The sequence below is a fragment of the Mauremys reevesii genome, linkage group 7, assembly GCF_016161935.1.
Source record: "Mauremys reevesii isolate NIE-2019 linkage group 7, ASM1616193v1, whole genome shotgun sequence".
Taxonomy (NCBI): domain Eukaryota; kingdom Metazoa; phylum Chordata; order Testudines; family Geoemydidae; genus Mauremys; species Mauremys reevesii.
In genome coordinates, this window is record NC_052629.1 from 87621525 (window position 1) to 87646773 (window position 25249).

The 25249-nt window shown below is 46.4% G+C and overlaps 1 long non-coding RNA gene across 1 annotated transcript; it reads left to right on the forward strand.

Moving 5' to 3' along the window:
• On the forward strand, window positions 1-24642 carry LOC120369270. Its single transcript, XR_005583023.1, has 3 exons — window positions 1-129; window positions 2713-2871; window positions 24326-24642. It is a non-coding gene; the product is annotated as an uncharacterized LOC120369270 (long non-coding RNA).
• The last annotated feature ends 607 nt before the right edge of the window (window positions 24643-25249 follow it).

The window sequence follows — 25249 nt, forward strand, 5'->3', positions numbered from 1 at the left end:
GGCCTCTGAACAGATCACAGTGTGTTCATTGCCCTAGGAGGCTTCAGTCCAACCTTTCTATCCAGAAAGAGGTTTGCTTTCATTTTGAGCAGACCCTCTTCCATTCAGTGAGTACAGGAGATCTACTGTGTAGGTACATCTTTGTTTCTTTTGTGCGGGGAGGGGTCCATAAAGGCTCAGGTTAAAGCATGGAATAGAGTTGCCATCTACCTGAAAACATAAATACAAGATGATTATGTTGCTCCAGGCATTCTAAGGAGGCACCAAATTCCAGATTCCTCAGGACACTGGCCGACCAACATCTTCCCTCAACTATTGCTTCTCATCTTAGCATTTACATCAAGAAAGAATGAGTCTTTAGTTTCCAATTTATATCATGTCATCAGAGCTTTAAAGAGCAGCATACAATGTCTCTGCCCAAAAGAGCTTACAGTGCTGCAGATTGATACAGATCTTACTGAGAGGTTATAAAATGGGATTGTGCTGATGCAAATGTTTATGCTTCTTTTTCCTTGAGACACAGATCTCCTTCATCTCCAACTTTACAGTCTCAGACAGAGCAGATCAACTGAAGAGTGGGCTATCTTCTGCCCAACGAATACTGAGTCTCTCTTCAGTTCCTCCCTCCTCAAACACCATAAAGGGTGATATGTCAGTGTAGGGAGTAGGGTGGAGGCGTGCAATATAGCAATCATCTTCCTGAAAGGGGAACTGTAGGATGATCACACCTTGCAGGCATTTTAAGGAAGCACCAGCTTCTGGATCATTCAGGGCACTGCCTGGTCATTGACAAAACTTGGTCATAGCTTCTCATTTTAGCATCTCTTTCAAAAGTCAATAATCCTTTACCCCTGAGGGAATTCTGCATCAAAAAAAATCAAAATTCTGCAAAATTCTGCATACTTTATCAAAATAATGTAATATAATCACACCAGATTCAACTGTTTTGGTAATTTATTTAAACTACAGTACAGAAAAATCACAATAACTATTCAGCATTTCCTAAGCAAATGAAAGTTAAGTTACAAACACTTGGTAACTAATACCCTGCATTCCAGTTATAATCCTGGATTTTCATTTAAATTATGTTACATAACACCAAACAGCAAAAATAAATAAATAAATAAATAAATAAATAAATAAATAAAAAAAGTAGAATGTCATTTTAAATTGCTCAGACTTTCACACATGAAAGTCATACAGTTTTGGTAATCATTGTCCTGGACCTGGCTGGGTACTTTGGGAAGTGCTTGGTTCTGACTGTCCTGACATTTTATTGACTCTTTGGTAAATGTTTTATTTGCCCTCAAAGTCTTTTTTTTTAATTAGTAAAATAAAATAAGTCCTGAGCTGTAATCTAACCCCATTGTGCCACTTTGGCACAGAAATAAAGTGAGAAAGCACACCGATCCTGCTAGCTGAGGATTCCCTTACTGTCATTTATAATAAGGCTCCTTTACATCACTCTGGGAATGTAGGGGCCTTAAAACTTTTACAGGTTTTATGCTCCTGGGGAAATTGACTGAGAATGGGAACAGTTAATTAACAACAGCAACATTAACTTTAACAGTCAGGCTGCTACAGTTCTGCTTCAGAGAATGAGATCAATTAACCATCAACAGCAACTTTAACGATGTTACTAACTACATAGTCAGGCTGCTAATGCCTCAGAGAATTAATCAATTAACTCAGTGAGGGCTACTACATTTGTGCCTCTAGACTGCCTCCTGCATAATAAAAAGCCCCACCCTTCCACACCAGTGAGCTGTAGTAGCAAGGGAGAGGGAGAGAGTCTCTCTCTGATTGTTCACTTCTTGGCATGCACATACCACCCCCTTCACCAGTGATCACGCAGGCCCAGTCCCCCGCCCGCATCTCTGAGTAGGGTGACCAGATAAAGTGTGAAAAATCAGGACAGGAGATGGGGGATAATAGGCACCTACATAAGAAAAAGTCCCAAATATCGGGACTGTCCCTATAAAATCGGGACATCTGGTCACCCTGTCTCCGAGGTAGCTCCATGCATGCTGGAACAGATGCGCTGCCTGGGCTGCTGGGGAAGAGGCGCATGTCCCCTGGTAGATTTTATTTGCAGGGGCAAATAAAACCTGTGCAGGGGCACAGAAAAACGTGGGCCATGTGAATTCCCCCAGCAGTAAATCCTTTTCCACCTCCCTATCTTTACCCTGTATCATGCTATCTTGTTCCTTCTGTTATGTGAGTGGGGGCCTTGTTTCCTTTATCACAGACTCAGTTATCTGCAATATTGAATGAATTTTACTGTTAAGGCCTGGAGTCACTAGTTCTCCTGCCCTTGCCTAGTTCCTCCCTCTTGTCAAACACAATCATTAGCAGCTACTCTGATTAATCATGCTTATGAGATTGGGAACAGGATCTAGTTTTCCACAGTTCTTTGGCATTGTCTCCTGCAACCTTCCCCAGAACAATACAGATTAGCTAGACACGCAAATCAGTGGGGTTCACTCTACTAGACACTTCGGGATATACTGGAGTCTACTGTTCTCTACCCACAGTTGTGTGCTTGCTTCTTCTGATCCACATACATTGAACTGCTCCATTTTATTACATGACCTCACTAAGAGGTGGGATGATCCTTGCTCTAGATTAGATTGGAGTGGAATGTGTGGGGAGCTCGAAAAGGTGATTTTTCAGAGGCTGCCTACAGTTTTATTTCTACTTCTCTTATTTCAGGATGAGCCCTCCATCACTACCCAGATTAAGGCTTTGCAGACACTTGATGCGTCAAGGAGACTTTCATAGTTCAGAGTAGACAATGTGTCTGGAAGTGGTTTCAGCTCCTGCTTCAGTGAACAATGGAGAGAAAGAAGGTGTACATATGTGTGCATACAGGTATGGAATAGAGGGAATAAGCTGTCACCTGATAAAAATGTACATGCAGATTCATTAGACTACAGCACACATTGTAAGGAGGCACCAAATTCTGTGTCACAAACAACAGGGCCTTCCAATTACTCATCTTTCCATTCAGTGAGAATGAGAAGAAACCTTTTCCCTAGTTAGTATTACTTATATGGTGCCAACAAAACATTAAATGCTTTGCAGAGAAGTATGAAGTCGAAATCCCTGCCCCAGACCATTTACAATCTGTAGACAATTATGAGGCACTATGTCCCACACTCAGTTTTATTGCTTGCCCCACCTCCTTCACCTTGGACTGGGATATTTTACAATTTTGCATTTAAAATGGTATTGCTGGATTTTATTAATTTGGAAGGAAGGTGAAAGTATTCTGACCCATCACATGCATATAGAGATCTGGGTGGCAGTTTATTATCCTGTATATAAATATTAACATTATGTGTGGGCTTACACATAATTGATTGCCCCAGGCTAGCCACATAGCCTGGAATGAGGCATTCTTGAATCAGAACGGGCTCACTTTCATACGGTGAAAGTGGGGATCACTTTGGTTATTGCCTGTTTATAGATCGGGGTGTGTCTGGAGGAGAGAAGCTGTGCATACAAACATGCACCAGAGCTGCCACTTTCCTGATAATGGGAATGCACAATGAGGCAAACACTTCAGGCATTACCAAAGGCACCAAATGCTGCTTCAGCCAAAATACTGTCTGACCAATACGCCACCCCAGCCAGTACTTCTCATTATAACACTCTCCTTCCCCTCCTTCCTATCATCGTCCTACACAAGTATTTATCAATTTCCCTTTCCCCTCGACCTGTAGAACACTGCCTCTTTCTCCTGTGTTTTCAGTGTAGTGGTTCCAATACTCAGTTGATTCTTATAGTGGATGGAGACTACTGCAAAGCCCTAGGATGAAGAGAGCTCCTGCTCTCTTCCTTAAATACACTGGCTCCTCTGGCTACTAGTGCTTTTGAAGTCAAGAATAGGTTCATATTTGCAGGATCTCACTGAAGATTTAAATTTCTCCAACATATCCCAAAATGTTCACATTGCTCCTAGGGGCAATAGAGCACCAGAAAGGTGAAAATCGTGGGATATCCTGCAATCTACTGTTACTATTTTAGATATTTATTTGATATCAATTTGGTGTCTTGCTGTCTATATATGCAAGGCATGCACTATATGTCTGACTGGCTGTGCATTGTTCAACTAGCAGCCCATGGGCTGGATTCATCCCACCCCCAGAGAGAATGCCATTTTGTAGAAGACGACTCCACAAAGCATGACCATGCATGCACTGTCTATGCAACGTCACACCACATAGAGGATGCTCTTTTCAACTGCCTGAGGCATTCAGTAAAGTTGTTTAATGCCTTACTAAAACTGTCACAGCAAACCATGGTGCAAGTCTCCATACTATCTAGGCACTCTGCAGATTACATAAAGGTTTGAAATGGATTCTCTTCTTGCCATCCTAGGATTGGCTATTTCGGTATCCCTCTGTTGCGCCCCTTCTCAACATACATTTCTTGTGTCTTCTGCCCCATTCTGGACCAAGAGGCTTTGAATTTGCTCCTTTAAAGCAATGGAATTTTAATAGAAGTTTGAAGGAAGGAAGGCAGGCTGATACAGGTCTGACTGGTGGATGGGCACAGAGGCATATCACTAGAGATTTTAATAGATACCGTTTTTTCCTCCTCCTGGATGAAAACAATATATTCCTGTCCTGTTATCTGCCACTTTGTGGAGTCAGGCTCACAACACTGACAGAAATAGCATTTAATTCCTGTAATTTTTAATAGGGCACAGTCCAGCCCATGAATTATTATTTGTATCTAGTTTTCAGATTTTTGAAGAGTTCCGCTCATGGGATTTCTACATCTAATCTATGGTATTTTAGCAGGAGGTGTTACCTGTTTCAAAAAGAGAAACACTGATGACATGATTTAGTTGAATTAAACTGATGTCTCCTGATTGCATTGCTTCGTGTGCTCATAAGAATATAATTGGGGCTTGGAATACGATGCAGCCTGGTGCCTATCAATGCAGGTCAGAACAAAGGCCCCCATCTGAAAAAGATTCAGAGGGTGGCGTGTATAAACGCAGTATGCAGCAGTGGCTCTATGTAGGACCTTAGTCATATTCTCAAAGCACTGGTCAATCAAGAGTTTGACACTGATTAATGTAAGGATTGTGAAGCTGCCCTGCTATCATTACAGACCCAGCAATGGCTCACACAAACCCAAGTGGAAATGAGAAGCTGTTCTTACGCAAGAAGGAAACACTGGTCTAGGACACCAGGGCCCAAAATGTTCACGTGGTTTGAAAGCATGCAATGGATCTTTAACTTCCACTGCACAACTCACAGAGCCAGTGTAAAGGAGCTGCGGTTTGTGATGATTTTCCTCCAACACACTAAAATCAATGTGTGGGAAGTTGCTCCTCTCTCAGAAAGACACAATGTCTATTTCTTCTGGTGTCTCCCATTATCATCTTTAACTAGGGCCTGGTCTACACTACGCATTTATACCGAATTTAGCAGCATTAAAACGATTTAACCCTGCACCCGTCCACACAACGAAGCCCTTTATATTGATATAAAGGGCTCTTAAAACTAATTTCTGTACTCCTCCCCGATGAGGGGAGTAGTGCTCAAATCGGTATTGCCATGTCGGATTAGAGTTAGTGTGGCCACAATTCGAAGGTATTGGCCTCCGGGCAGTATCCCACAGTGCACCATTGTGACCGCTCTGGAAAGCAATCTGAACTCGGATGCACTGGCCAGGTAGACAGGAAAAGCCCCGTGAACTTTTGAATTTCATTTCCTGTTTGCCCAGCATGGAGCTCTGATCAGCATGGATGGCGATGCAGTCCCAAATCCAAAAAGAGTTCCAGCATGGACCATACGGGAGATACTGGATCTGATCGCTGTATGGGGAGATGAATCTGTTCTATCAGAGCTCCGTTACAGAAGACGAAATGCCAAAGCATTTGAAAAAATCTCCAGGCTATGATAGACAGAGGCCACAGCAGGGACTCAGCACAGTGCTTCTTAACAAGCATAACAGAAAGCCAAAGAATCAAATGGACGCTCATAGAGGGAGGGAGGGAGGGGGGACTGAGGACTCCAGCTATCCCACAGTCCCCGCAGTCTCCACAAAGCATTTGCATTCTTGGCTGAGCTCCCAATGCCTGAAGGGTCAAAAACATTTTCCTGGGTGGTTCAGGGCACCATTTATGGGATTACCTCCTCCTGAGTGCACAGTAACAGCATTTACATAACAGGTAGCAGTGTTGGGGCATATTTGGTTACCCTCTTTCTGGTCAAAGTTCTTTAGCAGGTTTTTCAGTTCTTGGTCAATGGCTTTATTCTTAAAGGATAAAGTCCTTTGTGAGAACAAATCTTCCAGGGCTTGCAGTTATGATTGTGGATCACTCATTCTGACTAACTTTAACCTTTAACACTCAGTTTCAAATGTGGAATAGCGTGGGGTTCTGATCCAAAACCCAAATGATCTGGTTCCGAGTATCCTGCCGACTACACCAATGTGAACTGGTTTGCCTAGGGCATCCCGCACTGGAAATGCCCAGGTCAGGGCTTGCTACAAAAGGCTCACTACAGAGAGAAGAGTCTCCAGGGAAGAAGCCTTGGGGGTACTGCTCCATATCAGAACAGAGACCACTTAAGAGAGACCAGGAGGGGCTGAGGGACCATTGAAAGCTAGTCAAGGAGGGGCTATAACTAAGGGTACGAGTTGGCCATGGAGGTCACGAATTCTGTGACGACTTCTACCCTGGCAGGGCTGGAGCACCTGTCAGTCCAGGAGTGCATCAGTCCCCCAAGTAAGGGTCCCCAGGGCCATAAAAGCAGCAGGCCCACAGAGAGTGTTGCCACAGGAGCCCCCCTGCCCATCAGCTGGTCGCAGGATGGCCCCACAGCAGGAGGCCCACAGATCAACTGGTCGGGGAGAGCCCCGCAGCAGCTGCTGGAACAGAGTCCCTGGGGCAGGAGTACTCAGCCCCCCTCTCCCCCAAAGGAGTCTGCCCAGCAACTGGCTGTAGACAGCAGCCTCCCCTCCCTCCCATCCTGCAGTAGCCCACCCAGCAACCAGCATGTGGACAGCCTCCCTGCAGGAGCCTGCCCAGCAACTGACTGGCAGACAGCCACCAGGCAGGAGCCCCAGCAGCAGTTCCTGGGACCCTGAGAGAAATCAGACCCTCCAGCAGGAGCTTAGACATTCAGCCCTAGCCAATTGTCAACCCCCCGCCAGCGGGGCTAGGGCAGTCAGACCCTCATGGGCTGTTAGCTGTGGTAGGTGGGGCTTGGGCAGTCAGCCCCTGGCTGCTGGGCTTCCGCAGGGCTGGCTTTACCATGAGGTGAATTGAGGTGGCCACCTCAGGTGCCAGACTGTGGGGAGGTGCCCCTAGGGCCCAGAGTGTACAAAATTGTGGCTGGTGCTTATGTATTCTCTCTGCTCTAGATGCACAGAGATGGTGGAGTGCTGTGCTGGAGGAAGGAGGGCACAAGAGACATAACTGGCAGGCAAGAGAAAAGGTGAGAGGGAATAACAGAAAGCAGCAGGAGCTGCAGGGAGAGAGAGGGGAGGAGGAGCCTCTTATGTACCTCTCAGGCACCCCCAGGAGCCTGGACTGATTAACACCAGCTTCTCAGGGAGCTTCCTGTTCCTGCTGCTTCCTGGAACCCACTTGAGGAGAACAGGCAGTCAACTGAAGTAGTAGGAGCCAGTTAGGCCCTTAAGACGCTTATATCTTCCCTAACTCAAGCCCTGCTACTAGCCTGCTTATTTGTCCCCTTCAATCAGTGTTGAGAGCCAATATAGCTGGCACAGAACAGCAGTCATGAGTGAAAGAAGAAAACGCCCCTCTGGGGCAGCATTCAGAAAAAGAAAGAAAGCAAAGGAAGCTTTTCTGTCTAAGCAGGAAGGAGCTCTCCTGAGATACATAGACACAAATGTTCACAGTGAGCCTTCCGGCTCCACCCCGTGAGTGGTGAGGAGATGCCTGATCTTCCAGTTAGTCAGAGTTCAGGTGACCTGGCAGCTACTGCAGCATCCATATCTCCATCTCAAATGGATGTAACTATGCACATTCCTAAAGAAAAGTGTAGATCAGAAGAGTGTGGTGGAGGCACAAGAAACTGCTGCTGCTGAGTTTAGTTCCTTAAGTCTAGATGATCCAGGACTATGGACCCATGTGAGCCGTAGCCTGAGGGTCTTCCTTGTACTGCATAGACCACAGCAAGTGAAAAACTTCATGTTCCCCAAAGACAATGAAAATAGAAGTTTCCATCCAACACATTACTGGCGTGAAATCCCTAATGGTGACAAAGTGGAGAGGCCATGGCTTATGTACTCAAAAACCCAGAATGCTGCATACTGTTTTTGTTGCAAACTCTACCAGTCTAATATTCCACTGGGTTCTACAGGAACAAAGGACTGTAGAAATCTGGCATGCCATGATAAGGCAGCAAATCACCAGAGAGCATTCCATAGGTGGAAAGAGCTTGAGATGAGACTAATGTTAAAGGCCACCATAGATGATCAGCATCAAGAGAAGAATCAAGAGAAGATTGAATCAGAGTCTCATTACTGGCAAAATTTCTGAAAAGGCTCTGCCATTGTGAGAATGCTTGCTACCCAAAACCTAGCACTGCGTGGCACTTCAGATCAGCTGTATGTGTCAAACAATGGAAACTTCCTTAAAATTGCGGAGCTGATGGCAGAGTTTGATGCTGTACTCCAGGAGCATCTAAGAAGAGTCACCACCCAAGAAATATACTGTGATGGGGAAAGGCCAGATGGCTACAATAAAGTAGTGAGGAACAGGCATGTTAGCCCCAGGCTAAACAAATCCCTAGTACCATGGTAACCAAATGGCAGTTGCTCCAGGTTAATCAAAACACCTGGGGCCAATTAAGATCTTTCTAGAAGGCAGTGGAGATAGCTACATTGATTGGGACACCTGAAGCCAATCAAGGGCTGGCTGGAACTGGTTAAAAGCCTCCCAGTTAGTCAGTGAGATTTGTGTGTGAGGAGCTGGGAGCAAGAGGCACAAGGAGCTGAGAGTGAGAGGGTGAGCTGCTGGAGGACTGAGGAATACAAGCGTTATCAGACACCAAGAGGAAGGTCCTGTGGTGAGAATAAAGAAGGTGTTTGGAGGAGGCCATGGGGAAGTAGCCCAGGGAGTTGTAGCTGTCATGCAGCTGTTACAGGAGGCACTATAGACAGCTGCAATCCACAGGGCCCTGGGCTGGAACCCGGAGTAGAGGGCGGGCCCAGGTTCCCCCCAAACCTCCCAATTCCTGATCAGACACAATCTGAGTTGACCCAGACTGTGGGTTCCACCAGAGGGGAAGATCACTGAGGTGAGCAAATCTGCCAATAAACACAGGACCCACCAAGGTAGAGGAGGAACTTTGTCATAGTACATACACCACTACCTTGGAAAAACAATTCAAAATGAGATCACACAGTTACTAGCAACAAAAGTAAAACAGAAGATTGTGGCAGATCTGAAGTCAGCAAGATATTACTCTGTTATTCTGGACTGCACACCTGACATCAGCCATATGGAACGAATTACTTCAATGATGCGTTTTGTAAAAACAACAGAACCTAGTGAGAATGTCCCTGCAATGGTGACTGTTAGAGAGCATTTTCTAGAATTTATTGACATTGATGATACTACAGGAGCGGGTATGACGAATGTGCTTCTTAAAAAGCTGGAAGATATGGGAATCGCAATAGCTGACATGAGATCAGGGCTACGATAATGGTGCCCACATGAGAGGAAAGAATAAGGGAGTGCAGACACGGATCCGAGAGTTAAACCCTCAAGCATTTTTTGTCCCATACAGTTCTCATTCAGTGAACTTGGTGGTCAATGATGAAGCATCAGCTTCTAGTGAGGCTGCTGAATTTTTTAATGTAATTCAAAGCATCTATGTATTTTTCTCTGCATAAACACATCGATGGCAAATTTTGAAGCAACATCTGGGAACATCCTCTCTGACACTGAAACCACTGAGTGCCACACGATGGGAAAGTTGAGTGGAGGCGATAAAGCCTATTAAACACCAAATTAGGAAGATAGATGATGCCACAGTTGCCATTATGGAGGATAATGCTGTGACAGGAACTGTTCATGGGAGAACAGTAGCAGAAGGAAATGGAATCACCAGAAACATACATAACTTCAAATTTCTGTGTGGCTTAGTGTTGTGGCATGACATACTGTTCGAAATAAATGTTGTAAGCAACAGACTCCAAGGTGTTGACCTCGAAATATCTGGAGCAATGGAACAACTAGACAAAGCAAAGTCATACCTACAGTCTTACCAGTCAGATGAGGGATTTAAAAGCATTCTGAAGAGCGCACAGAAGTTGGCAGAGGAACTTCACACTGAAGCTATTTTCCCACCCATTCAAGAATACAAGAGTTACCGAAGAAGACATTTTGACTACGAGGCATGAGATAATCCCATAAGAGACCCTAAACAACAATTCAAAGTTGAATTCTTTATCCAGGTGCTAGATTGTGCAATACAGTCAGTTGAACGTTGTATGCAGCTCAAGGAACACAGCAGTATATTTGGGATGTTGTATGATATTCCAAAACTCCTCACCATACCTGAAGACGACCTACACCAGCAATGCAGGGCACTAGAGACAGTGTTGACTCATGATGACATGCGTGATATTGATGCAAGCGATTTAGGTGATGAAGTGAAAGCCCTTTCAAGATACATTTCAGTAGGATCAACTCCAAAGATTGTTCTGGAATATATGTGCACAAATAAGATGATTACCCTCTTTCCAAATGCTTTTGTTTCTCTGCGCATACTTCTAACATTTCCTGTAACAGTTGCCAGTGGAGAACGCAGCTTCTCCAAGCTGAAGTTAATAAAAACACATCTACGCTCCACAATGACACAGGAGAGGCTGGTCGGCCTTGCAACCAAGCTCAATAGAGCATGAGCTGGCCCAGACTGTGGACCTTCAGCAGGAAGCAGTTCAAATCTTTGCAACCAAGAAGGCACGGAAAGCACCACTTTGATTTTTCAATCAGATAAAAATGCCAGTTTTTACTATGCAGACAAGAAAAGTTACATTTGCTGTTCAGGCATTTGAAAGTTAAGTGTTACTTTAAATTTTTGAACAAAGCATTTTAAGTTGTTAGTTCTCCTTTATTGGGGTAGGTAGCAGAGCAGTACCATGAGAGGAGTAGAATAGGAAGAAGACAGAATTGAAACCTTTCAAAGTTTTGGCTCAAGCGAGGGGGCATGGGGGAGTCATTTGAGCTCCCTGCCTCAGGTGCCAAAATGTTGTGGGCCGGCCCTGGGCTTCCGCTTCATCTCGTGGGAGCAGAAGACAGAATTGGGCCCAGGCCACTCTAGGTCCTGGTTGTTGCTTAGCCACTGTTTAATTACAAAAAATCTTATTGGAGCATATGCATAAGGTTTAGTTAGCTGAGAGGAAAAAATGGCAACCCCAAGTACACTGAAAAGCAAAGTTGCAAAAACCACTGCTAAGCAGAGAAATAGTCAACACCCAAAGGAAACATTTCATGAAAGTGGCAGGTGTTGTTTTGTACTGCATGTAATGTTCCTGTAGATTACACACGAAAAAGAAGTGACAAACATATATAAAGTGCTTGCCTAAACGTCAGGCACAAGAACTTTAATCAGGCCCAAGTGAGAAAGCTAAACTACGAAGAACAGTAAGTGAGCTATTTACTGTAAAGATCAAAGAACAGCTGCATCATAGGACAGAAAGTTAACTTATAGAGGTTTTCTGTACCAATGTGACCTAGATAGCTTTTCATAGCAGGGTTATCTAGAAAGCTCCCTGAAAAACATTGGTGTTATACCTACTTCAAGTCATCTCCGATCTTTTGGCAGTATACTTGACAAAAAAAAGTTTGAAAGACACGTCAATGACCTGAAAGAACTGCTGAATCAATGTTTTAGAATTAGTCTCAAAGCAGATGAAACAACTGATGCTGAAGGGCACTACATATTGAATATCCTGGCAGTGCCCTGTTTGTCTTTAACAGACATTTCAAGCTGTCAGGGGGAAGGTAGTTTGGAACTGAAGTCTTTGCTAATAGAGTGTATATGTTTGGAGACTATTAACTTTAAAACTGTGAGTCATGCAATGGTGGAAACATTCAGAAATAGGGAATTCCTTTTAATAAAGTCACTGCTTTTGTTACTGACAATGCTGCATATATGAACAAAACCTGGGAACAAAGCCTCAAAGCACTTTTTCTGAATGCAGTGCATGTAACGTGCACTGCACATCTTCTCAACTTACTGGGCAATACCTGGAGAAAAACATTTGGAAAAGTAAATGAACTTGTCATTGCTGTAAAATATGCATTCACTGCCTGCCCTGTCCGCAAAGCGTGGTTCCGTCAATCATTGCAGGAAAAGGGGAAAGTGCCTGTAATTTCACCTATCCCAGTAATCAGACAGTCGAATAGCTGGTTTGAAGCTGTCCATTTTCATACCAGCCACCTGCAGGATTATGTGGATTTTTTTGAGGAGTGTGAGCAAAGCTATAGTTCATCTGTTGCAGATGTGATCACTTTAAGTAAATCAATGGAAATAAAAGAAAATATTGCAGTAATTGAAGCATTTGCACCAAGAATAATGGCAACTCTCACAGCTTATGAAAAAACAGAAATCAGATCACATAAGGTGGTCAATGATTTGACTGATCTTGCCAGTTGGTCAAAGTCCTTCAGTGGCATGACTGACCTGTTAGCTAAGACAGTGTAAAATCGAAGCCTACATGACTGGTTCTGAACAGTTTTGTCAACCCACTGCCAGTTTTCTTAAACCCTGCCGAGTGTTTGATCTCAATCAGGCCAAACTTCTTGACCTTGTATCACTAAATGTATCTGAGTCTGTTCCCATGTTTGAAGACAATGAGTTGGCAAAAACTGAGTTTTGTAGCTATAGCAGTGCAGTTTTGAAATGAAGTGCCTTGACATTCTAGAATTTTGGGGCAACTTAAATGATCACTTTCCAAGTCTGGCCATAATAGCTTTGAGGTGTTTATCGCTGCCCAATAACGGTGTGGACTGCGAGAGATCATTTTCATCTTACAAAGTTATCTTGTGGGATGACACATGCTCAAAGAGGACAAGCTGGCAATGTACAACATGCTGTTTCAGAATTGTGGAAAGCTCTGTTAGTAAATGACCATTTTACACTATAACAGTTAATCTGGTAGGTAGTTAACATTATATAAGGTTTAAATAGGCAATTTAAAAGTTCTGTATTAATGTAGTGAAAAACTGCATTATTGTGTGTACATTTCCATGATTTTCTTGTTTATTTCCCAGAGTACTCTGATAGGTCCCTGTAGTAAGGCTGCTGACTCACTGCTGCGGCACCTCCTCCTGGTTGTCCGGGAATTAGCTCTCAGCCCTGGAGCGCCTTCTATGGGCTGGTATCTCACCCTCTGTTGCCTACCCCTCTGCAGTCCCTTTATCTCCTCCATGTATAGGCCCCACACCCTTACCTTGGGGTGCTGCCCCTCAGTCAGGGAACCCCACTCCCCTGAGCCCACCACACCTCAGTGATCCACTGCCAGTCTTCATCTAGCCCCTTTACTCACAATCAAACTGCAGTCTGAAGTGGCCACTCATCTTTGGCTAGGGAGTTGGACCAGCTGCCTTTCCCTGCAGCCCCAGTATCTCCTTCGGCCTTCCTGTCAGGCCTCAATCTGGGAGGTCGCCAGGCCTGAACTCCCCAGCTCAGCCTGCCCCTTCCCCAGCATTGCTCTGTTGAAGATACCTGATGCTCCCAGGCAGCCCAGTCCTTTCCACCCCCAGGTTGGAGTGAGACTGCCTGTATCCTAGCTCACAGCCCTCTTTATACCAGCCCTACCAGGCCTGCTGCTACCTGCCTTTGCCTGATTGGCTCCTTGGGGCAGCCCTTTCCCAGAGCTGGTTTTAACCCCTCTCTCTCCAGAGCAGGGTGCTCACCCCGCTACACACCCGCTGCCTCAAAATCCCACTTCTGGGAGTAGGGGGTCTCCTAGCCTGGGCGACCCAGAGGTGTCCCATCAGTCGCTCTTACTTCTCTTCACTTTCTTTCAACTTCAAAGCCAGGTCTTCTTTCTCCTTTTGGGCTTTTTTGCAGCTCTACCTCCCCCTGTGGGAGGCGGAGACATTTGAGAGGGGACTGTCCTTACTGGGTTGGAGGCAAGGAGCCTCACCCAGAACAGGGGAAGGGACAAGACCCTGGAAAGGCCCATTGGGTGAAGAAACCCAAGAGGGCACGGACATGTCGGGCCTGTGGACAGCGAGGGCGCATATGGGGTTCCCTGAGTGAGGGGCAGCACCCCAAGGTAAGGGGCACTGTGGTCCAGGAGGAATGTAGGGCCTATACATAGAGGAGATAAAGGGACTGCAGAGGAGGAGGCAACAGAGCGTGAGACACCAGCCCATAGGGGTCACTCCAGGGCTGAGAGCGCTAATTTCCGGACGACCAGCAGGAGGTGCCAGGCTCGTGAGTCAGCGGCCTTACAACACATGGTGGAGAAAGTGAGCACGTACAGTCCACCCCGATACAAAGGGAACGGTGGAGATTGGGCAAGTTATACCGCTATGGAGGGATGATGGAGCCCTGATACATGGATATGTTCTTTGCAGAAGGTGCTTATGCCATCCCTGCTTGGGCCCTGGCACCAGTGCCCCAGCGGAAGGGGAAGGTGACCCATGAGGGAGACAGGAGTCCCTGCTTCAAGGGATCCGGGAAACCCAAGATGGACTATGGGAGGTGCAGGGGGCCCTCCAAGACCAGGTGGGGCAGCTGGCAAGGGAGCAACGGGCCCTGGTAAGACTCCTGAGAAGGGAGATCAAGAAGAGCCACCAAGAGCATGATGGAAAGCCAAGCGCCAGGAAGCCCGGGGCAGAGTGCAGGGCATCTCTCCCCGTCAATGCCCTGAGTGTCTGCGCAGCACTTAATAGGCGGCCACGCAGCTTAGAGGGAACTTAGGTCTCTGCCAATCTGACCTGGGGGGAAATTCCTTCCTGACCTCAAATATGGCAATCACAGTACTGAGTGTGATAGGCCCTGTTGAATCTTGCACCCTGGAAGGGGTCTGTTTTGTGTGTGTTCACATACGGATCATGCGTGAGTTGCCCGGAGGGCTGAGTCACTAAAGCCTGCCAGCAGAGGTCACCATAAGCAGCACAAGTAGAGAGAGAGTGCAGATGCAGACACACCCGACTGGTAGGAGCACTAAGGTGAGTGGCCCCCTTCACAGCCTCCTTTGAAAAATCTTTTGCTAATGGTCTAATGTTCCTTTGTCTCCTTCCGTCTGCGCAACACTATCCCCTAATACCACAGAGCTTCACCTCTGGGTAACCTTTGAAACTGGCTTCTGCAAGGGATGAGATTGGAAAGTTCTCAAGAAATTAACCTTAGAAAATTCTGCATGTTTAATCTGGGTGAATAAAAGCTTAGTGGTTTTTTAAATGCAGACATCAAAGGTGTTGTCAATTAGTGGGTTTGAAAAAGACCTGCAGGGCATTCAGATAGTTGGGCAGGTTAAGCAGCCACGATCACTAAATGAGTTCTGAGAGAGCTATTCCTACAGCAGCTCTGACTGGTTGCTCTGTTCTAGGCAGCAGGCAAGTCGGGCAGGCAGCCAGAGGTAGATTTCCCAGAGGGCTGGAGCTTCTAGCATCATCTCCAGACAGGGCTCCACCCCAGCCAAAACCCTGTTGCTCACAAAAAAAACGTGAGAGTTGGCAGAGGCTTCAGTATAGGCCTCGGGCTCCTCCCTCAGCTCCCTAAGACAGTCAGTAGCCCCCTCTTCAGCTTAGTTCCACAAGCCTCTTAGCAACTCTCTACTAGCTCCGCTCAGCCTGCCTGAGGTTGACACTAATGGTTGTGAGCCACTCCTGACAGAAATAAAGGCTAAATTAGTTTAAACAAAAGGGCCTGCTGAAATAATTCAAAGGCTGTGGTAAAATCCATGCCTGGTAAAGAACAGAAGGGTGGGACTGGAAATTAATGGACTAAATTCAGGTGTCAGAAATTAGGCCTAATTGGTGAACACAATAATGAGGGGATGTGCTACTCTGTCCATCACTTTTTTTTTTTTAATATATATATATAAAAGACTTTGGAGGGGAAATATGGAGACATGGATGCAAAAAAAAAAAGGGAAATGCTGGCTGAATGAAGGATGAGAGAAAGGGGAAGGAATGAGCTTCACTATCATAGTTACCACCCCCCTCAATCTCCTTTCCCCCACCCATGAAAGCACCCCACTAACCAAGCCAAATACAACTCCCTCACCCCAGCAACCCAAACCAATTCAACTTCCCTTACAGAAACAGCCAAATCCAAACCAATTGCCCCCTTCACCCAGCACACCCCAGTGACAAAGCCCAGTTCAACTCCCTGCCCAACACTCCAGGGTAACAAAAAATGGTGCCACTATCTCTCCTTAAAATCATGGCCTGTGACAAAAAAAAATTAAATTCTTCACACCACCATCATGCCCAGACTCCTTAATATCACTCAGTCACCAAAATTAATTCAACTCCCCCTTCAATGGACCCCTCCAGGGAACAAAACAGTTCAGCCCTCTTCTGTCCTATGCACCCAGTGACTGAAAACAATTAAACTCCTCTTCCCATCCCCAGCAACCACACCCACTTCATCACCTAGGGAAGCAAAACTAATTCAACTTCCCCTCCCACCAAAAAAAAAAAAAAAAAAAAAAATCACTCCTGAAAACACAAACAAATTCATCTCCCTCCCAAAAACTTACCCCACCCACAAAAGGAAATTCAACTCTCCCCATCTCCACAACTTATCCCCAGTGATCAAAATCAATATAATTCTGCCCCAAATGCACCCCCATAGAACAAAATTGTTTGTCTTCCCTCCACTAATGTACCCTGGTAATGAAAACCACAGTGCTTTAGCTAAAAGACTAGATGGTTACAATATTAACCCCATTCTACCACTGGAGCAGTGTTATTAAGTAACATTGACAAGTTCACAGACAATCAGTGGTATAACTACAAAGGGAACCCAGCTCTCCTGATTCTCATTCTTCCCTTCTAAACTCCAACAGAGTTAGCTGTTCATTCATATGTGATAAATTACTACTTTTGAGGCTGAATGCAGATCGATGTAACAGAAGCAGGGGCGGCTCTAGAGCCCAGCGGGGCAAGCAGCCGCCTGGGGCGGCCGTTTCCCAGGGGCGGCAGGCTGGGCCGGTGGACCTGCCGCAGTCATGCCTGCGGGAGGTCCACCGGAGCCCGGGGACGACCGGACCTGCCGCAGGCATGACTGCGGACGGTTCGCTGGTCCCGCGGCTCGGCCGGACCTCCCGCAGGCATGACTGCGGCAGCTCAACCGGAGCCGCCGGACCAGCGTACCGCCCGCAGCTGCGGGAGGTCCAGCTGAGCCGCGCGACCAGCGGACCCTCCGCAGTCATGCCCGCGGCAGGTCCGCTGCTCCCGCGGCTCGGGGGCGCCTCCCGGGCATCATTGCTTGGGGCGGCCAAATTTGTAGAGCCGCCCCTGAACAGAAGCCAGGTGTTTTCTGTTTCCTGTGCTAAGTTCTCAGGATCATAGATTCCAAGACAACAGGCCTGTCACTTGAGCTAAAGAAGACTCACCCTCAGCTCTCCTTAATGTTTGGGCTTTTATTCTCTTTCTGGGATAGGGAGGACAAGATAATCACAAACACTTGGGCAGACCAAGCAGGAACGCACACATACATAAGACCCAGTATATTCCCTTTTTGGGAATTAACATCTGCTGGTCATGGCAATTCTGCTACATCTTTCATTATGACATCACCTGGCCCAAGCACAGGTGCTGGGGCACTGAGCTCTAGTCAGTGCTCAACTTGGCCGCTGAGAGAGCTGGTTGGTGCTGTGCTGTACTGAAGCAATTTTGGAAATCCCTGTGATGTCAGACTCGACACTTGGCATTTTCTCAGATGGCCAACATAACACAGTTGTGTAAACTGTCTATTCATTGAGTTGTGGGTCCACAGGGGTTTCAGACCAGTTGTTACTGAGTATTTAAAACATTCCTTCTGTCCTCCTGAAGTGAAACTATTCCCATGGAAAACATAAGGAATAAATAAAAGGCTACAGCTCACCATGTTCGGAATTGTAGCAGAATGTCTACTGGGATAATTGGTCCAACTGTAGTATAGTCAGAGTTCTCCACTCACTGATACATTTTGGCAATAAAATACAAAATCCCACTGACTAATCAGATTGAGGCTTTCAGGCAATGTCCACATTGTGGTCTGTGCTGGACATTCAACAGGAATTCTCACTAAATTGGTCTTTGGTGGTTAGATTAGGGAGGCACAACTCTTGGGCTGTACTCTCACTTCAGGCATTGATTTGCGCTGGGTTTGGAGAAATCATTCACCTTTGTGGCACCTCACTTTATTCACCTTTAAAATAAGGATAATGGTAAGGATTTGAAAAGTTGTTGTATGACTTCTTATTTGGCATTTTGAGATCTTTGAAAGCATGGTGTTATCAAAGGGCCTAATCCACACCCAATTACATTCCATGAAGACCATTATTGACTACACTGGACCTTCAATCAAACCTTTAGTGCAGACAATATTATTCATATAAATAGAAAGTGATTGATTTCATGGTTGATAGATATATTCTAATATCTAGGGTTACCAGATAACAACTGTGAAAAAAACAGGACTCGGGATGGGGGTAATAGGCACCTATATAAGAAAAAGTCCCCCAAAACAGGACTTTCACTATAAAATGGGACATCTGGTCACCCTACATATATATCAATATTTATCATCACTGAGCCTCTGTTTCTCCATCTTTAAAATGGAGATAATATTTACCTACTCCACACTTTGTATTCTGTCTTAACAATTGTTGCCATTTTAAGAATCTTGGGGAAAAAAGTTGCTAGCTTAGTGCAGGCACCCTGACTAATATCAAAAAATTCATTGTTGAAAAGCTCAGGATTTATAAGGACATCATCAATATTTCTTTAAATGCATCAACATTTTGTGTTCTTACTGGGCTTTGACTGATCTAGCCTCTAGAATACAAACACTTGGGTAGGCAGGACAAGGCTGTATACATACATAGTAGCCTGTGCATTGCCCTTTTATGGAATTAACACCTGGTTGGCCTGGCATTTCTACCAGACCCCTCATTATGAAGTCCCCCAGGCCAAGCCCAGCTACCAGTGCATTCAGCTCAAGTCAGGGCTCAGCTTTGTATCCAGAAGAACTGGTTAGTTGGTTGCTGTATTTATTTTAGAAGTTTTGCTGTGTCAGATTCAAGATTTTGCATTCAAACTTCATATAGAAGAAAGTGATTCTCTTCTCCCTTATTTGATATAACAGGAGAGAATGGAGTTCTGGGGCCACTGGTGTTTCAGCCCAGTTTTAGTGGATATTGAAGAGATTTTTCCTAATTTGAACCTGGACTATTTGTAGGGAAAGCAAAAGACAATAAAGCAAAACCTGCAGGGCAGAAATTATACACAGCATACTAGCTGAGATGCTGAATCCACCTGCAGCTCTGATTTTCAAGGTTCTTGTATATTTCAGTCTAACCCTAACATTTTTTTTAAATATCTACTAATAGGCTATCACCTATTTACATATGAGATTATAAATCCTCTTCAGCCATCATGGACATTTTAATATGGCTCATTTGTTGTCAGCATGGATGTTTCTCTTGTAATTAGTGCTGGGGGTTGAGAGCCAGACTCCTGAGATCTAGTCCCAGTTCTGCCACAGGCTTTCTATTCATATTGATCTGGCCCATATAAATAGTAGTGTCCTAAAGACAATCCCCTAATCCACTCAATCCTATAGAATATTGATTCTGTAAATTTATTAACATCAGTTCTACTTCCAATCCTGTGATATTTAGAGACTCGGGGGGGGGGGGGAGGGAGAGGAGGTAGGTGGGAAACATCCTAAAGAAAATAACTTAAGAAAGGAATTTGATGGGCCATAAAAAGTTCTCTCCCACATGAAACCTAGATTGAAATCCATGTCATGGATTGTTATGTGTCTGATGAATTTAGTAACAATGAGGCTCACTGTGTCCTTTATTAGGAAATAATAGTGGCACCTGTTTCTACTATAAGGTGATCTACCTTTTACAAGTTAATATCTAGATGCCATGGCAATCTTGCCCACTCCCTGGTTTAGAGATTTCAAACATACTCATGAAGGGACTTAAAGCAGCTCCTAGATGATCCTTGGGCAGCACCCTGTGTATAATCCAGTTTTGTGGTGCATGATGGGCACATCTGGGAAAGGACTGGTCAAAGAGCATGTGCTGGAATGTAGCACCTAGGGCTGCATTGTAGCATGATGGTTACCCGCTCCTGCCCTGCAGGGCTTGAAACAGCCCAGGCGAGGGCTGTGGCTGGGGCAAGAAGCCTGGGCTGATTGGGGAGAGTAGGCTCAGCTAGGGCCATGCCCCAATCAGGCCCAGCTGGCCCCTGTAAGAGGCTGTGAGCCAGAAGCCCAGTAAGTCTCCCTCTGTTTGTAGAGGGAGAAGGGCCTGGCTGCAGGGACTTAAGCAGGACACCTAGATTGGGAGCATGGCTGGGGAAGGGCCAGGGGAGCTCTGGCCTGGAAAGCTGCAGGCCTGACTATAGGCCGAATAGGTGCAGGCTTGCAATGGGGCAGCCCATGGGTAGGCAGAGGCAGCAGGTCCAAACCCCTTTGCCTGTGATGAGTGGCTTATACTGCAGTCTGCCCCAGTAAGGCAAAATGAGGATAGTAGGTGGGGGTTCCCATGGGAGGGGGAGAACCAGAACTGTGGAGTTACTGCCAGGGGCAGCACCCAGTTAAAGGGGCACCAGGGTTCTGGGAGGGACATGGGGGCCAGCAGTGGTGTTGAGACACCCGCCTGAAGAGGGCATTCCAGAGGTTGGATGCTAATTCCCGAGGACAACCAGAAGGAGGTGCCGCAGGGATGAGTCTGCGCATGCTTACATGCATATTATAACCTTTTTTACATAGGGCTTTGGGAGAGTTAACAGCCATAGCAGTGCAGATGAGTTATTTGGCTGTACGTTGAAAATGCTGGTTTTTAATTTGTTTCATGGTCATGTTAACTGCATGGGAAAAAAAGCAGCTTCTGTATGGGACAAAGCAGCTATATGCCCTTCTAAGGGCTCTGTAGTGAAGCAAAGACTCACCGGGGTGGCACCTCCTGCTGGTTGTCCTGGGAATTAGCTTGATTCCAGCTCAGAGCACCTTTTGCTGGCCAGCAGCTCACCTGCCTCAGGCCCCCATGTCCCTCCCAGACCCTGGTGCCCTTGACCTCAGGGTTCTGCCCCAGCAGTATCCCACCATGCTCTAGGTCTCCCCTCCCAGGGGAGCCTCCAACCCTCTCACCCACCTTGCCTCAGTGGGTGCTGCCAGTCATCATCTAACCCCCACTCACTGGGGCAAACTGCAGTCTGTCATCATCAGCAAGCATGTTTGTACCAACTGCCTCTGCCTAATCCCAGACTGCACCTCTGCAACTCTAGTATCTTCTTTAGGCCTTGCACAAGGCCTGCAGCCTGGGGAGTTGCCAAGCTGGGGAAGCTCCAGCTTGGCCTCTTGCCTTTTCCCCAGCACTGCACTACTTCTGGTACCCTGCTCCCAGGCAGCTAGGTCCTTCTCCCTCCACTGCTAGAGAGAGACTAACTCAGCTCCTGGCTCACAGCCCTTTTATAGGGCCAGCTGTGGCCTGATTGGGGAAGCAGCCACAGCTGGGGCCATGCCCCAATCAGCCTAGCCTTTTCTCTTAGGAGCAGGGTAACTGAGTGCCTAGTGTGAATGTCTGTGTTTTTATACATTTGCAGTCTGATGGACTACATGAAGTCAGTGATGAATTCTTGGTAAGAAAAGAGTTTTGCATTATGTGCATTAGTGCACGGGGAGAAGGGGAAGATGGTTGTTTGAGCCACATAGTTAAGCTAAAAAGCCTCAGATTGGCCCATACGCTGACAGCTTCACAGATAAGAGCTGCTGGCAGGGTTAGTATATGGCATATCATATTTCCTTCTGAGGCGTGGTCTACACTACAAGTTTATTTCGAATTTAGCAGCATTAAACCGAATTAGCGCTGCAGCCATCCACACAACGAAGCCCTTTATTTCAATATAAAAGGCTCGTAATATCGATATCTGTACTCCTCCCCGACGAGGGGAGTAGCACTGAAATCGGTATTGCCATTTCGAATTAGGGTTAGTGTGGCCTCCGGGTGCTATCCCACAGTGCACCATTGTGACCGCTCTGGACAGCAATCTGAACTCAGATGCACTGGCCAGGTAGACAGGAAAAGCCTCACGAACTTTTGAATTTCATTTCCTATTTGCCCAGTGTGGAGCACTGATCAGCACAGGTGACCATGCAGTCCCAGAATCAAAGAAAGAGCTCCAGCGTGGACTGTACAGGAAATAGTGAATCTGATCTCTGTATGGGGAGATGAATCTGTTCTATCAGAACTCCGTTCCAATGGACGAAATGCCAAAACATTTGAAAAAAATCTCCAAGACTATGATGGACAGAGGCCACAGTAGGGACTCAACACAGTGCTGAAACTTAAGGAGCTGAGACAAGCATACCAGAAAGCCAAAGAATGAAATGGACGCTCATGGAGGGAGGGGCGACTGATGACTCTAGCTATCCCACAGTTCCCACGCTCTCCGAAAACCATTTGAATTCTTGGCTGAGTTCCCAAAGCCTAAAGGGTCAAAAACATTGTCACAGGTGGTTCACGGTATATGTCATCGCGCCCCCACCCTCCGTCCCTCCGTGAAAGCAAAGGGAAAAAAATCCTTTCTCGCCTTTTTTCATTGTCACCATATGTCTAACAGGTGCTGCTGGCAGATGCGGTGCTGCAGTGCTACAGAGCAGCATCTCCTTCCCTTCCCTTCCCGATGGCACAGTATGACTGATATCTGTCATTGTCGTCCTGTGAATACTCCTGGTTGGCCTTGGTGAGGTCGGCCGGGGGCACCTAGGCAAAAATGGGAATGACTCCTGGTTATTCCCTTCTTTAAGCTTTGTCTAATGGAGATTCAGTCCTGCCTGGAATATCCTAGCAGCTAGAGGCTACCCTCCCCTCCCCACTTTGATCTCTGCTTGCAGAGGTAATAAAGTCAGTGTTGTTTCAAATTCATGCATTCTTTATTACTTCATCTGACAAATAGGGGGATAACTGCCACAGTAGCCCAGGAGGGGTGGGGGAGGAGGGAAGCAACGGGTGGCATTGTTGCAGGGGCACCCCCTAGAATGGCATGCAGCTCATCATTTCTGCGGGATGTCTGGGGCTCTGACCTGGAGTGGCCATTTGCCTTTCTGGTTCTTTAGTAGGCTTGCCTGATATTCTAGACAGGACTGACTGTCCCTTTAGACAAAACTTAAAGAAGGGGATGACCTGGGGAGTCATTCCCATTTTTGTCCATGTGCCCCCTACCAACCTTACCGGGGCCAGGCAGGAGCGCCCATGACAGCAGCAGATGGTACAGTATAACTGGTAACTGTCTTTGCTAACTTGCAAAATGCAAGGGGATACTACTGTGTAGTGCTTCAGTACCGCATCTTTTAGCAACATCCAGTAGACATATGGTGACAGTGAAAAAAGGCTGAACGGGCTCAATGATTGCCGTGCTATGGCGTCTGCCCGGGGCAACCCAGGGAAAAGGGCGCAAAATGATTGTCTGCCGTTGCTTTCATGAGGGAGGATTGAGTGATGACATTTACCCAGAATCACCCGTGACACTGTTTTTGCCCCATCATGCATTGGGATCTCAACCCAGAATTCCGATGGGCGGGGGAGACTGCGGGAACTATGGGAGAGCTACCCACAGTGCAACGCTCCGGAAATCGATGGTAGCCTCGGTACATGGATGCACACCGCCGAATTAATGTGCTTAGTGTGGCCGCGTGCACTCGACTTTATACAATCTGTTTCCAAAAACCGGTTTCTGTAAAATCGGAATAATCCCATAGTGTAGACATACCCTTAGTCTCCTGACAGTTGTGTTGTTGAATGTCTGGGTTCTTCTCAGAGATCCTGTTCCTAAATATTCTTTTTCTAGGTGCCTCAAAGACTTATGAAGCTACTATTTTCAGTGGGGTTTCCTGCTCAATATTGGAGTAAGCAATGCTTTAGCTCCACTACTGCTCACTGTCTTCCTTAAACCCACTATCCCTAAATTGCTTTGGTTATTGATAAATTATCAGGAACTCACTGGGATAATGTCTGTTACTTTACACAGAGGAACAGCATAACAAACATACTGTGTATGCCTATCCATGTAGGGTGGGAAATGACTCCACCCAGTGACCCACCCTCTGCTACTATGTTGTTGTTCCATTTCATTTAGGGTGAAGACTCCATCGAGGGCCAGACCAAGTGTCCACAGCCAATTTGCTGCATCCCTCTGGCCCCTCACATACTACTTCATCCCAAGTGAAGGCTCCTTATCTGTCACAAAGGCACATCAATCCTCATCCAGCAAATAATTGGGGTCCACCTTCCTCCTGACCTGAGAGAACAGCATTTCAATGAGCCAAACTCCCACCATTTGGAAAGTGTGGATGCAGTCATTGAAAAACACTTCCACAGTCAGAGATCTGTGTCCTTCCTAGACCCCAGTCAATTCTGGGTTTAAAATACTCTGGGAGTGCTTAGGCCAGGAGTCGGCAACCTTTGGCATGCAGCTCGCCAGGGGAAGCACCCTGGCTGGCCTGGCCAGTTTGTTTACCTGCTGGGTCCACAGGTTGGGCAGATCGTGGCTCTCACTGGCTGTGGTTCATCGCTCAAGGCCAATGGGGCGGCGGGAAGCAGCGCGGGCCAAGGGATGTGCTGGCCGCAGCTTCCCACGGCCCCCATTGGCCAGGAGCACTGAACTACAGCCAGTGGGAGCCACGATCCACCCAACCTGGGGACGCAGCAAGTAAACAAACCGGCCAGGCCAACCAGGGCGCCAAAGGTTGCCGACCCCTGGCTTAGGCTCTCAGTCTTGGATCTACTTTTCTAGGTCATGGGACTCCTCTTCAGAGAGGAAAACAGAAGGGAGTCAGGGACAGAAAATGAATTCATCACCTCGATAGTGTGATGACAGCTTCACTGTCTGTATTTCACTGTAGACTCTAGGGCAGGCTCAAGGTGAGGAAGACAACTATTATGATGATGGGCGGGGGAGACTGCGGGAACTATGGGATAGTTTATAAAGGCATTTCTACTGTCTAGTGTTGGGAAGGGGGAACTGCAAGCTCCTCTGAAGACCCCAATAATCACTTGTAAG